Below are 13,645 nucleotides of genomic sequence, written 5' to 3'. Positions count from 1 at the left end.
TTATAAAGAAGGAGAAAAATGGGATGTTGCTATGGTGATCATCTATTTGGCATCTGACACTGGTTAGTATCTCTTGAACCTATCTAATAATCAATATTTAAATCTACAACTCTGGCCTCATGTTGATATTTGCCTACAAGTCTACAAAATAATGTTTGAATAATATAAGAGGGCATTTGTTGATTTCAAAGTACATCATTTCAAAGTACATCTCTTAAAACCAGTTGACAATGGTCAAAGCTCTTGGTGCATAGCAACGAGAGTATAGCCACTAATTGTTCTTGTTCCTTAGGGGTGCCTGTATCAAGCAACTCTGCTATAGTCACGATGCAACCATCAGTATTGGCAATCGCTATTCTTCCATCTTCAATGGTAGCTAGATTATATAAGATGCTAATGCAAATTTCTATAAAATCAACTTCAAAAATAGTGAGGAGATGAACAATCTTGGAAACGACATCTGCTGACACCATTATAGACTAGTTTTCAGCATTTGTGGATAAATAATATAATGAGTTTAGAACATCTTGTCTACATTGGTAGGACTTTGAGCTTAGTAGTTTAATTAGGCAAGGAATAGCTCCCAAGGAACCAATGCTTTCCTTATTGTCATCCCAACTAGATAGCACTAGTAAAACTGCCAATGCTACTTTAGCTGCTTCTAAATCAAAAAGATTTAATAATAATGGTACTACACCTGAAGATAGAATTGATGCCTTGTTCCTACAAAATAAAAATTTCAAGAACACTGTAAGAAATTTTTCGTAGATATTACATGAATACATTTAAACAATTGATTGCTAAAGATGGTTGAATGAAATGCCAAAAACTATTTCAATATTTCAGATTAAAATTGTCTACCTATTATTGTTCCAAGTTATTTTGAGAAGTGTCAATGCCCCTACTTCGTGAGCCTTCGTATCTAGTGCATCTACAGAAGACTGCAGGAAATTCACAAGAGAAGAAATAAAATGATTGGCACCCATATAAGAGCAAGCACCATCATCCTTACACAATAATGTAACTTCCTATGCAGCTACACACTGTACTCCTAAACTTGATGAATTAAGGTTTGCAAGCAACCTTTCATACTTTTTAGTACTTTTCTTTTCTAGATTTTGAGCGTCCAGCATATTGTAAGTCAAAGAAGGGTCTGTACCACTAATTTGTATCAATTTTCCTTGTATAGATAAAATTTTGGACTCAGAGGAGATGTTATGATCTAAAGTTGATAAAGCACCAACATCTCCCTCACCAAAATTTGCAACTTGGTCATTGTCTGATGATCCCACCTTGACTCTTTTCAATCGACCATCAGCAACACTTTTCATGGAATCTGACCACTCCCATCTCTAGTATATCAGAGGCAAATAAGTTGGGGGAGGTGGTTCTAGAACTCTTATACCATTTTTCTCACACCAACTCCCAATTAATCCCTTCACACAGTAGTTAGGAGTGACAAAAAGATACGATAATTTTTGCTATGTTTTTGGGCATGTATCATTACCCTCACTGAACCATTTCTCTATGCATACTATTTCATATGTTTGACTAGAGCAAATGATCATAGGATTTGACATTAACTATAAGGAAATTGGACATCTAAATTCTTCAGGAACTGCTGGCAACATTCCCATGGAACTTCTAAGAGTTTCCTTGGAACCCAATTTGAATGACTGGATTTTAGAATCATCCTGGTCCCTCCTCCTGCTATTAACATGAGCTTCATCCAAAGAATTGCTGACTATAGGAGAACATGGATTAGAGTACTGAGAATCGGCATCATCCATACATTCATTTGTGAAAAGATGCTTGTATTTTCTTAGGATGTGTAGGAAGTATGAAATAATTGATTCTTTTCTCTTGTCATCCTCACAATGAGATTTATCAAGTTGCTTCCTCAAACTTCTCTTCTCCATTGAAATTGTTTTAGGAGATACTATTCCCAACCTTGTAGTTTCTTGATGGAAAGCTTCTAGTTCTGATATATGATTTAGACCACTGACATCCTTGTCCTGTTGCAACAATGTTATAAGATCCCTACCGATTTCCTTTTCTGTGGGTTCAAGAGCAAATGTTGCTTGTTCGAGCTCCTTGAAAATTTTAGTAATCTGCACAAAAATATGACCTTTGGTATATATTAAATTAATAAATACTAAAAAATATACCATTGCATAGGATTTTGACTGCACTTTCTAAAAAGAACAAGTATAACACATTATGATAAAGTTAAAATTTATCTTTCCGATCACATTTAATATATATTGGAACAAACCACTTGAACAATAGAATTAAAACATAGACTTACCAACAAAAGGAAAACTACGACGCATAGAATTTACCAAAATATTTCACTTATTCATCAACATTATTTTATTCATAACATAAAATTTCTCTATTTTGAAAAATGTTAATTTAATTTTTTATTTAAGGCTAAGTTATTTTTCTTTTGGCGTGGTATTATTGAAGTAAATGCTAAAAATCACTATTGAAAGAAAAATCTATTAAGAAATACAACCCAATCTATAAAGAAATATAACCTATACCATACCCACATAGAACTGTTCTTTCTTTCTTGAATATTTTAAGCTACTGAGTCTTTTAGGTCTCAAACATGAGTGATTTTGATGTGTATTGTGAAAAGTGTTAAATAGGTTGTACACTTCATGTCCAAGGATCCAGCTACTGAGATCATCACAAAAATGGAGGAGCATGCAAGGCCTCTTGGTTTCAATGTTAAAAGAAGAGATTACAAGGTTATGTTTTTTCCCTAAGATTCTTAGTTTTAGTATAGTCTTATTAGTTGATTTGGTGATGTCTGATCTTGGCCATATTAGCCAACCTATCTTATCCATCCAGGTCAAATATTTTTCTTTTAACAAACATTCTGTAGTACCAATGTCATGCTCACATTTCCTTGTGAAGGATGAGTTTGTGATGTGGTGAGCTGGACAGGAAACTTTGGTTGAAATGATAGTCTTCTAGCAAAAAATTGGTGGGATCAGTATGAGAATGGTTGCATTTGTCAGTTTTTGACTCTATCAGCAGCATGCAGTGAAGGATAAAGTATCTACATGGGTTATCAAAAGATTCTTGTGCTTACAAACTTGAATATTTATATTCACTGGAAATGGTTTCTTCGACTATTTTGAACTCTTTAAGGATCCAAGCATAGGCTCAGGTCACAACTCCCCAGAAATTTAATGCATTGAGCTCGAGTAGCATTTTTTTGAAATGATATTCTTGCTTTTAAGAAAAAAGCTAAGATTGAATTGAATCTGCCTAGTCTAAGGTAATTAAGACAGCAGAAGTAGCACTCCATATTGATTTAGTAATTGGTTCATTAACCAAATCACTTCTTCTCATGATGTTGATGTGTATTGACTACTCTTCAACTTCTTCCATGTATGATGTAGATTGATATCTTAGCTACTAGTGAAAATAGTTCTAAATGATGATTTATCCATAGTTGTGATTCTCTAATATGAGTACTTTCCTTCATCTGGGAATGATTGCTCAATACTAGATGTCATGCTGAGGATCCTTCACCATTTAATCATGGATAATCTTGTGATGGTTATTGCTTTACAATTTACAGGATGACTAGTTTGAAGATGTCATGTTGACTGTCCTTTTGAATGGTTTACGCATACAACATAAAGTGTTTGATGTTGATGAAAGCCTATATATGAACTACTTGAGCTCCTCCTTTCCTCTTGTTGGTAGTTGTAATGATTTTTATGCATCCATAAACAAAATCCACATCAACCTCTGATTGAAGACAACACAATTTACAGTTTAGAAACTATCATGTGTATGCCTATTGCTTGATGAAGATAAATAATGACTTAATTCCTTTATTTTTTCATCTCCTATGCTGCATCTTCTCAACGTGAAAATAAAGGTTGTGATGTGTTTGACTATTTGTCGTCTAGTGGTGCTGATGTATGTAACTTGATATCTTTCTATTTTGATTTGTTTAATTTTGTAACAATATTAACTAGTTCTTGTTGTATTTAGATTGGTGGAGGTTCTTACTCATCTTTGTATTCAAGTTGTGGCATGGGTGGTGGATACTTAGGTGGTTGTGGCTCATCCTATTATTAAACTGTAAGTATAATTGTCAGATTTTCTACTGTAAAATTTTAGTCTCTAATAGTAAAGTCTAATATTTTGTTTGTGAGACCTTACTGTGGTTTGAGTAGTAGACTACATAGTTGTCTTAGTACGATGTCTCTTTAACACATCTATATGGCATACAGATATGTGATCATGAGGCTGCCATAGCCTAGAATAGAATCAGGCTCTAAGAGGCATAACTTAATTTTTTAAAGGCAACATTCTTTTTATATTAGAAGAGGCTCTTGTAGCTTGAGGTGGCTGAATGAGAATTGAAGTGCAAAAATATTATACAAGCTATTAGTTGGTAGCTTGAGAATTTGAAGAGATTCTGGTGGTAGCATTTACTATTTCATAAATTAAAGATATTAATATCTCAAGTGTGGGAAGGCATAGAATGCAAGATGAGTAGCACATTATTGTTTACTTGTATTTGGAACTTTGCTATTTTGTAGGAATTTTCATAGAATGACTCTTGCAGATAGAGGTTCCATGCATCATCTCCAAGTGCATATTACAAGTACATTTTAGTATTATGGATCTTACACTGATCTACAAATGTTTGCATGCCTTTCTGGCACTTTTAATGATGGGATGTTGTTAGATCAACAAGATATATCTAAGTTTGAATTGGTATATGGCAAACTGGAAGATTTCCTTCGTGATTACTGCAAAGTGCTTCATTATGCCCTTGATACTAACAAAGCCTGCCATTAGAAAGAATGTTGGATGGTTTTCTTATAATTGTAGAATCTTAACATATGGTTGTTCAAATTTTTTATCTCCTAAATAATTTCCTTTTAGCGTATAACTTGTTGTGCATAGTTGCCAAGTTTTCTTATTGTATCGAGCATATTAATGAAGAAGCATATTAGTTACTGTCGATATTTTTTAGGCATTCTATAAAACAATTCACATACCTTGCATATGATATGAGATTTTGCATGCATCTTGCACTCTCTCCTTCGGCTGATGATGGATTACAGAAAGTGATCTGAAACGATGATGCTAAAAAACACACAATCAAATCCAAAATGAACTTGCATTACAAATGGATTGTGGAAATCTGATATTGTTGATTTTGCACGCATGTCTACCAGGACAATCACAACTTAAAACATATATTGTTATATATGTTTTAAGTTGTGATTGTCCTGGTAGACATGCGTGCAAAATCAACAATATCAGATTTCCACAATCCATTTGTAATGCAAGTTCATTTTGGATTTGATTGTGTGTTTTTTAGCATCATCGTTTCAGATCACTCTCCGTAATCCATCATCAGCTGGATGAGAGAGTGTAGGATGCATGCAAAATCTCATATCATATGCAAGGCATGTGAACTGTTTTATAGAATGCCTGAAAAAAATTTTACACTCAGGCATTGGTAGAAATTTCTACCTTCATTGGTTAAAATTTCTACCTTCAATGGTCAAATTTTTTGACCTTCATTGGTCGAAATTTCTACCTTCAATGGTCAAAATTTTTGACCTTCATTGGTCGAAATTTCTACATTCAATGGTCAAAATTTTTGACCTTCATTGGTTGAAATTTCTACCTTCTTTGGTCAAAAATTTCTTGTTTTTTTGGTCAAAATTTTGACCAATTTTTGACAAAACTTGCACAATGGCTATGGAATTTTTTGACCAAAGTATTGGTCAAAAATTTGACCAACCAGAAGGTTGGTCGACTTTGGTCAAAAAATGGGTCAAAATTTTGACCAATAATGGTCAAAAAATGGTCTCAGATGTACTAGTGTGCCCAAGAGTAAATTAGAAACCTCAACACCTTTGGAAGATAGTATTTGAGGGAGGAAAGAAAAGGTAGTGGTTCTCCATAGAAAAGATTTTAATGAAGTGATGATGCTCTTTTCCTTTTAGGAAAATTAAAATCTTGGAAAGAGACAAGTTGGGATTGATAAGAGAGCTCAATTATGAACATGTTTTTTGTGTTTGTATAAGGTGACAAGGTTAGAGGAGTATGCTCTTTTCCCTTTGGGAACATCAAAAACTTAGACCCTTGAATATAAGCTACAATGTGATTCATCCTTTAGAGAGTATGTCGAAGTGATCCAACCTCTCTGAATGACCCAAGTGAGCACACACCTAATGCTAGTGATTCCAACTCACTCTAGTAAAGAAAATTTGTAGATTGAAACACTCCAAAGCCATGTTAATTTATAATTCTTGATTCTAATATCGCATATAGTGAGGAGGCTTTGTCTATTACACTGGGTGGCATTGACCCTAGTCTTACTAGTCAAATGTGTGCACTTTTAGATGTTGGTATGGGTTGTTGTCCTTAACTTGATTCACAAAAACACTAGGGATTAATATGAATGGAAGTACATTAAAAACTTTGTAGTAAATTTTTACCCAGTTTATCTTCCAAAGGGGGCATAATCTTTGTGTGTGGAGGGGGAAGAATCTCTCCTATATATTCTCACCATAGGCATGTACCTAGATGTTGGAAGGTGGTATAAACCCTTGAGCCTTCTACAAGGGTTCTCATTGAATGTATATATTATTAAGTCCTTTGAATACAAAAAAAACATGGGCACCCTATAGTGGGGTGATACAACTATGTTAGGTGAATGCATGCACACAAGTTGTGAGACAAAGATTTTTTGGCCTTTACCATTTCTGGTTATAGGGATAAAAGAGTGTCTTTTTCAAGTCTACAAATTGTCCAAATTGTCCAAACAACAAAAAGATCAAGACTCCCTTGTCCCTCTAAGTTGCTTTTTCCTCAATCAGATTGTATACAACTATTGTTTACATCCCTTGTCTAAAAAACAATTGTCTACTTACAAACAAACATGATGTCCCAATTTTGTAAATGATGTCCATATCTAACTAAAATCTTACAAAAATTGTCAGTACTTTGTTTAGAAATTACAAAAATTCATCAAAATCTCTTCAAAATACAATCCAAACCTAGATTTTGCACAAGAAAACACCTTTAGGATTGTCAGTTAGCATTTCCTCACACAGTCCTCTATGCTTCCTCACATGGGAAGCCAAATATCCTTGTGTAAGCATTTACCCAAATACTACAACTTGGTTCAAAACTTGTCAAAAACTTTTCATAATTGACAATTTGTCACTTCCTCATGCAATTATGTTTGAATCTTTGCATGAGAAAACACTTTTGAAAATCGTTGCACTAATTTCTCACCTAGCTCATTATACTTCCTTACACAAATTTGTATGAATCCTCATGCAATCTTTGGTTATTAAACTATCAAATTTAGTTTGTCTTGTTATTTTTCCTTGCCTAGTTATCTATAGTTACTAGCATCAAAGTCATTTCTTCACATGATTCTATACGAGATTATTCAAAAATAGTGACCTATTATGAGCTCCCTTATCAAAACTTGATCCAAATTTGATTTGTATCTAAAATATTAATCCATTCCTTTGTCTACAACAGTTAAAAACTTAGACATCTTGCTTAGTTGATCACTTAATCCACACACAAATTGTTGTAATTCTTTTGTCTAGATGTCCAAATAATTTTTTTTCACAATTCAATGAACCCATATAACATTCTTAACCATGCATGCATTCATTGTGTGTAAATCAAAACTGATATGTTATTGTTAAAACTAACATGAAGAAATGTAAAGCATAAGCCACAACACATCCATCAATACACTTGGCACAATGATTTAACATGGAAACCCAATTTGCAAAAAAACCACCAGTAACGTGCTACTCCTTTTTCACTCTTTTGAAGTGATGCCCTATTAAAGGCCAACCCTGTTAAAGGTTACAATATACACTATTAAATGTGACCCAATTAAGGGATTTCAATCACCCTATTAAAAGTGAGTCTTGTGAGAGGACTTAAGGCCATTCACTTGGAATGCCACCTTGTTAAAGGATTTTCCAATGATTTTTAATTCAACCTTTCTCCAAAGGATTTTACCCTAATTTGATACAATTGTTAGAGAGTAATAGTAGAGTTTCATCTAATACAACTTACAACCTTACTTGTAGATTATAGATCACTATTCAATCCTCAACTTTGCTTGGCTTCCAATCTTTGCAATTCTGACAGCTTGTTCACCCTTCAAGCATTCATAGTTCTCTAGCCTTCTTACTTAGCTTGCCATTGCAGACTTCTCCTCTTGGGTCACTTGATGAAGCAAACCCTCTTCCTTCACCTTGTCAGAATTTTTGCATTCAAAAACTCTCTGACTTCCAACTAACTTTGCTTCATGACTAGACATCCCTACATATAGGAAATTAGAAATCTTTTCTTGCTCATTATCCATTTCCAAAATTGGGGTTTTTGATAGATTAGGTAGGATATAATGTATCTACCCCATATCTTTTCTTCTTTAGAAACTTCTAATATCCATTTGAATTTTCCTTTAAAATGGTTTGCATAAGATTTCGTGCCTCTAGCTCATCAATCTTATCTTTCTCCAAATTTACAAGTTCCAAAAAAGAAAACTTGTTAGCTTTATTTGAAAAATCTTCGATCTTTATTATAATACAGTAGTTCGACATTATCAATTTAATGCTTGGCATATATTGTGTTACTCGACATCTACTATAAAATCGCTCGATATCAATTAAATTTTACTGGTGCTCAGCACATACTAAAAATCACTCAACATCTACTAACTTGCTTGGCACATATTATTATGCTCAACATCCACTAGAAATTACTTTCACTCGACTCCAACTAAATTTTTTCTTGGCTTGCACTAACTTTTCTCGGCACCTTCTATCAACTTGGTGAAGCTAAGCAAATGAACTTTGTCCAACCTTTTTATTCTAAACTTTCTAAGTGTAGCCAATCATTTTGTAACCCCAAGTAGATCATCAATACATTATGTTATCACTATCTTAATTGATTCTTGCACTTCAATACATAATCATAACTCAACCTTTCCTCTAGGTACTTTTGTTGCATCTTGTTGATTAAATCCTCTTCATCAATCAACTTCAACAAGAAAGTGATAGTGCTTGAAGCATATAAGCAATTTTCTTACCAACATATAGTAGGTTTGACATCAGTGACTAAACAATGATTGAAAACACTTCTTCAACAATAACAATCTTTCTACTCAAATGATCTTTTCAATCATATATTAACAATCTCCCTCTTTGGCATTGATGACAAACCAAATTGATCAACCAATCAAATAAATGATGAACTAACTATGTTAAAATAGTAAGGCGATACCAAAAAGAAATCTTGTGAATAAAACTTCTCCCTCTATCAGAAAATCCTTCTTAGGTTACAAAATAACTCTTATCTGATGCTCATTAGTAGAATATTAGAATATCTCCCTCTCTTATTTTTTGCTTTCTCCCTCTTTCTTTCTTTCAATCTTTTGATCTTTTGATGATGTACTCTCACTTCATAGCTCCTCTTGTTCACTATAATTTCTCTATACTTTCCCCCTCTGACTTGATTTTCTACTTTTGATCTTCTTTCCACTTGATCATCTCTTGATCAATATGCACTTGATCAGTTTCTTGAACATTCTCCCTCTTTGACAACAATGCCAAAGACATGTACTCAACACTTGGCATCTTTACATATGCAAACATAGGCTTTTTCAGGCTCTTTAATTTTTCTCCCTCTATCACCTTGCTTGTGATTGATTTGAAATTCCAACTCTATAATTACTTTAGGCAACTGCCTAAAGGAAGATCCATTGCATCAATTTGTATGAAATGAATGTTAGTGTATTTGATGCAGGATACTCCCTCTATGTTTTACATAGCCTTTGATAGGGGTATCACCCCTAGTTTACCTCTCAAATACTCATAAGCATCCTTAGGTAATGCTTTAGTGAAGATATCAGCAATTTTCTTCTTTGTGTTGATATATTCCATCTTCACCTCTTTGTCTTGAACCAACTCCCTTGTATGATGATACTTTATTGCAATGTGCTTTGTCTTTGTATGCATGATAGGATTCTTTGATATATTTATAGCACTTGTATTATCACAATAAAGTGTCACAGGTTCAGTGATCTCTTCCTTCATTCCCTTTAGTAACTATTTGATCCATAAAATTTTTGTGCAATTGATAGTAGCAGCAACATACTCTGCTTCAACAGTGGATTTGGAAGTACAACTCTGCTTCTTGCTTGTCCATGTGACAAGTCTTCTACCTAAAAGAATGCTCCTCTACTAGTGCTTTTTCTGTCATCAATATTTCCAGCCCAATTAGTAACAGTGTAGGCTTTCAATTCAAACTTTTCATTCTTCTTATAGTATAAGCCATACTCTTCTATTCCTTTCAAGTATCTCATTATTCTTTTCATGGCCATCAAGTGATTCTCTCTAGGATTAGTAGAGAATGTAGATACTACCCCCACAGTTAATGCAATATCAAGTTTGCTGTGTACTATGTATTGCAATTTTCCAATCATGGATCTATACAATGTTTGATTAACCTCAACTAATTCATCATTCTTTGATAGTTTGAGTGATGTTACCATAGGTGTACTTATTGGTTTTGAGTCCTCAATTCCAAAAGTATTCAATATCCTCTTGATATATTTTGACTGAGTGATATATACACCATACTTCATTTGATATACTTGTATTACCACAAAGAATTTTATCTCACCAAACATTAACATTTCAAACTCTTGCTTCATCTGATTTGCAAAATCTTTACACAAAACATCTTGTCCTCTAAATATAATGTCATCAACAAATATCTCAGATAATAGTATACCTTTTTCTTCATCTATCTTCATCTACAAATTATTTTTATCATCTTTCCTTTCAAATCTAATCTTAACAAGATAAGTATGAAGTCTCTCATACCATGCTCTTGGTGCTTGTTTCAATCCATATAGGGCTCTATGCAGTTTGCATACCATTTTCTTATTGGTTTTGTCCACAAAACCTTATGGCTATTCTATGTAGACTTCTTCTTCCAATATTCCATTTAGAAATGTAGAGTTAACATCCATCTGATAAACTTTAAAACCTTTGTATGTGGAAAAAGCAAGTAGAATTCTTACTCCTTCCATTCTTGCAACAGGGAACAATGTTTTTCCATAGTCAATTCCTTCTTCTTGTGCATACCCTTTGCAAACCAGTCTTGCTTTCTTTCTTGTCACTTCACCATTCTCATCTAACTTATTCCTAAATATCCATTTTGTGCCAATCACATTCTTGTCCTCTGGTCTAGGAACTAGACTCCAAGTTTTGTTCTTTTCTATCTGTTGGATTTCTTCTTCTATAGCCTTGTACCAATCATCATCTTCCAATGCATCTCTTATTTTTTTAGGCTCCTTCATGCTTAGCAAACATGCTTCACCTATCAACCTATTTCTTTTCATTGGCCTTGCATCTTTATCTCCAATGATTTGATCTATAGTATGGTGTCTTTTGACATATGTGGATAGTCTAGGCTCAGTTCTTGTGGTTGCATTCTATCTCTCAGCTTCTATATCACTATGTGCATTTTTGTCAAGTATCTTAGCATCTCTTTCATGTGTGCTAATCTTAGAGTTAGATTGTTCATTCTCCTTATTTTGCAACTTGGCATCTAAATGCAAATCAGTATTCATAGGATGTGACTTGGCAGTTGTTGAAACTTGTTGTTGACTTGCTGCATTATTTGTAACATCTTCCTCAATAGGCATTCCTTCATAATAGTAAGCAAATGTCTTGTAGTCTTTTAATTCTTTTGTGGTTTTAGCCTCGTGTACTTCTATAAACTCATCAAAATTCACATTTTCACTTTCCACAATTTTGTTAGTATTAGTAATCAAACACTTATAAGTTTTACTTCTTATGGAGTAACCAAGGAATATAACTTCTTCACTTTTTGCATCAAACTTTGCACTCTTAACATCTTTAAGAATATAGCATTTTCTTCCAAATACCTTAAAATATTTCACATTAGGTGGGTGACCATACCATAGTTCAAAAGGTATTGAGTGAGTACCTTTCTTTACTTGCACACAATTCAAGGTGTATATTGCATTACTTACAGCTTCTCTCTAATATTTTAGGGCAACATTTTTCTCCATCATTAGTGTTGTAGCACAATCCATTATTGGCCTATTTCTTCTTTCAACAATTCCATTTTGTGGAGGGGTCCTTGGTGTTGATGTTTATCTCTTGATTCCTCTATCATTGTAGAACATCTCAAATTCATGTGAAGTGAATTCACCTCTATCTGATCTCAAACACTACAGGCTTTTACCTATTTCCTTCTCAACTCTTTCCAAGTACCATTTAAACAATTGAAAGACATCTAATTTTTGTTTTAGAAATATGACAGTCATCATCCTAGAGTAATCATCAACAAGTAGCATTATATACCTATCTCCTTTGTAGCTTTTCACTTCAATAGGTCCACACAAGTTAGTATGAACAATTTCAAGTATTTCATTAGAGGTAGAAGCTTGAATTTGTCATCTTGTCTATCTAACATTGTTTGCACATTATATTTTCTAGTTTCTTCAACTTAGGAAAACCTCTCACTCTTTTCATGTTACTTATACTAATCAAATTATCAAAGTTAACATGACATAATCTCTTGTGCCAAAGCCATACATCATCAAATTTTGCAATAAGACAAGTAGCATCTTCTATATCCAAATAGAATATATTACTCCTAGTTTGATCACCTATTCCAATCAGATTTCCATTTGTATCATATATCTTGGTTGATTTGTTTTCAAACTCAACTTTACAACCCAAATTATTCAATTATGACACACTTAACAAGTTATAATTCAATCCTTCAACATAGTAAGCATTGTCACATGAGATCTTATCTGTAAGCTTAATAGACCCCTTTCCTTTTATTGAACATGGTGCATCATTACCAAATCTTACACTATTTCCATCATAACAAGTTAAGGTAATGAACTTACTTTTATCTCCAGTCATGTGATGTGAGCATCCACTATCAATGATCCATTTTTCATTCTTGTTCATACAAGTCATAAGTGTAGTAGCCTCATCCTCATTTGATTCATCCTTCATTGCAACATATACCACTTCATCATCATTTTCATCAGAGTTATTTTCATCAACAAAATAGTATGACTTCTTTCTTTTATCTCTGTATTCTCTTCCATCATCTTCTCTTCTATTTTTGTGCTTGTTCCCTTCTCTAAAGTTCTTCTTCTGTGTGCATCTTTCTACAATATGACCAACTTCATTGCAGTTAAAGAAAATGATAGGTAGCTTACCTTTAAATTTACCATTTCCTTTGTGAAATCTTTTTGCCAATAATGCCTCCAATTGTTCAATGTCTTCCTCATATGTACTACTCTCACTGGATGCATAATTTATCTTCCTTTTCTTCATCTTTGGCTTTACCTCCTCAGAATCCTTCAATAAAAATTTTTCTTTGAAAGATGATTCAATACTCTCTTGATGGTAGTTGTGAAAATTGGATAACTCAAATGCAGTGAATCTACCCACCAGACCTTTAAGGGTTGGATTATTTCCTAGTATACATCTTAGCTCTTAAATTGTAGACACTCTAATGGCATACATAGGCAACAATGTTCTCAAAACTT

General features: G+C 33.5%; 1 pseudogene; it reads right to left on the bottom strand.

The window, feature by feature from the left end:
• Positions 1-200: 200 nt before the first annotated feature.
• The window catches only part of LOC149556855 (U-box domain-containing protein 45-like), a 125,651-nt pseudogene continuing 112,206 nt past the window's right edge, over positions 201-13,645 (bottom strand).

The sequence above is a fragment of the Cupressus sempervirens genome, chromosome 5 (genome assembly GCF_028749045.1).
Source record: "Cupressus sempervirens isolate cs-2001-9-10 chromosome 5, ASM2874904v1, whole genome shotgun sequence".
Lineage (NCBI taxonomy): Eukaryota > Viridiplantae > Streptophyta > Pinopsida > Cupressales > Cupressaceae > Cupressus > Cupressus sempervirens.
The sequence above is the reverse complement of the archived record's forward strand: the minus strand, read 5'-3'. Positions and strand labels throughout refer to the sequence as shown.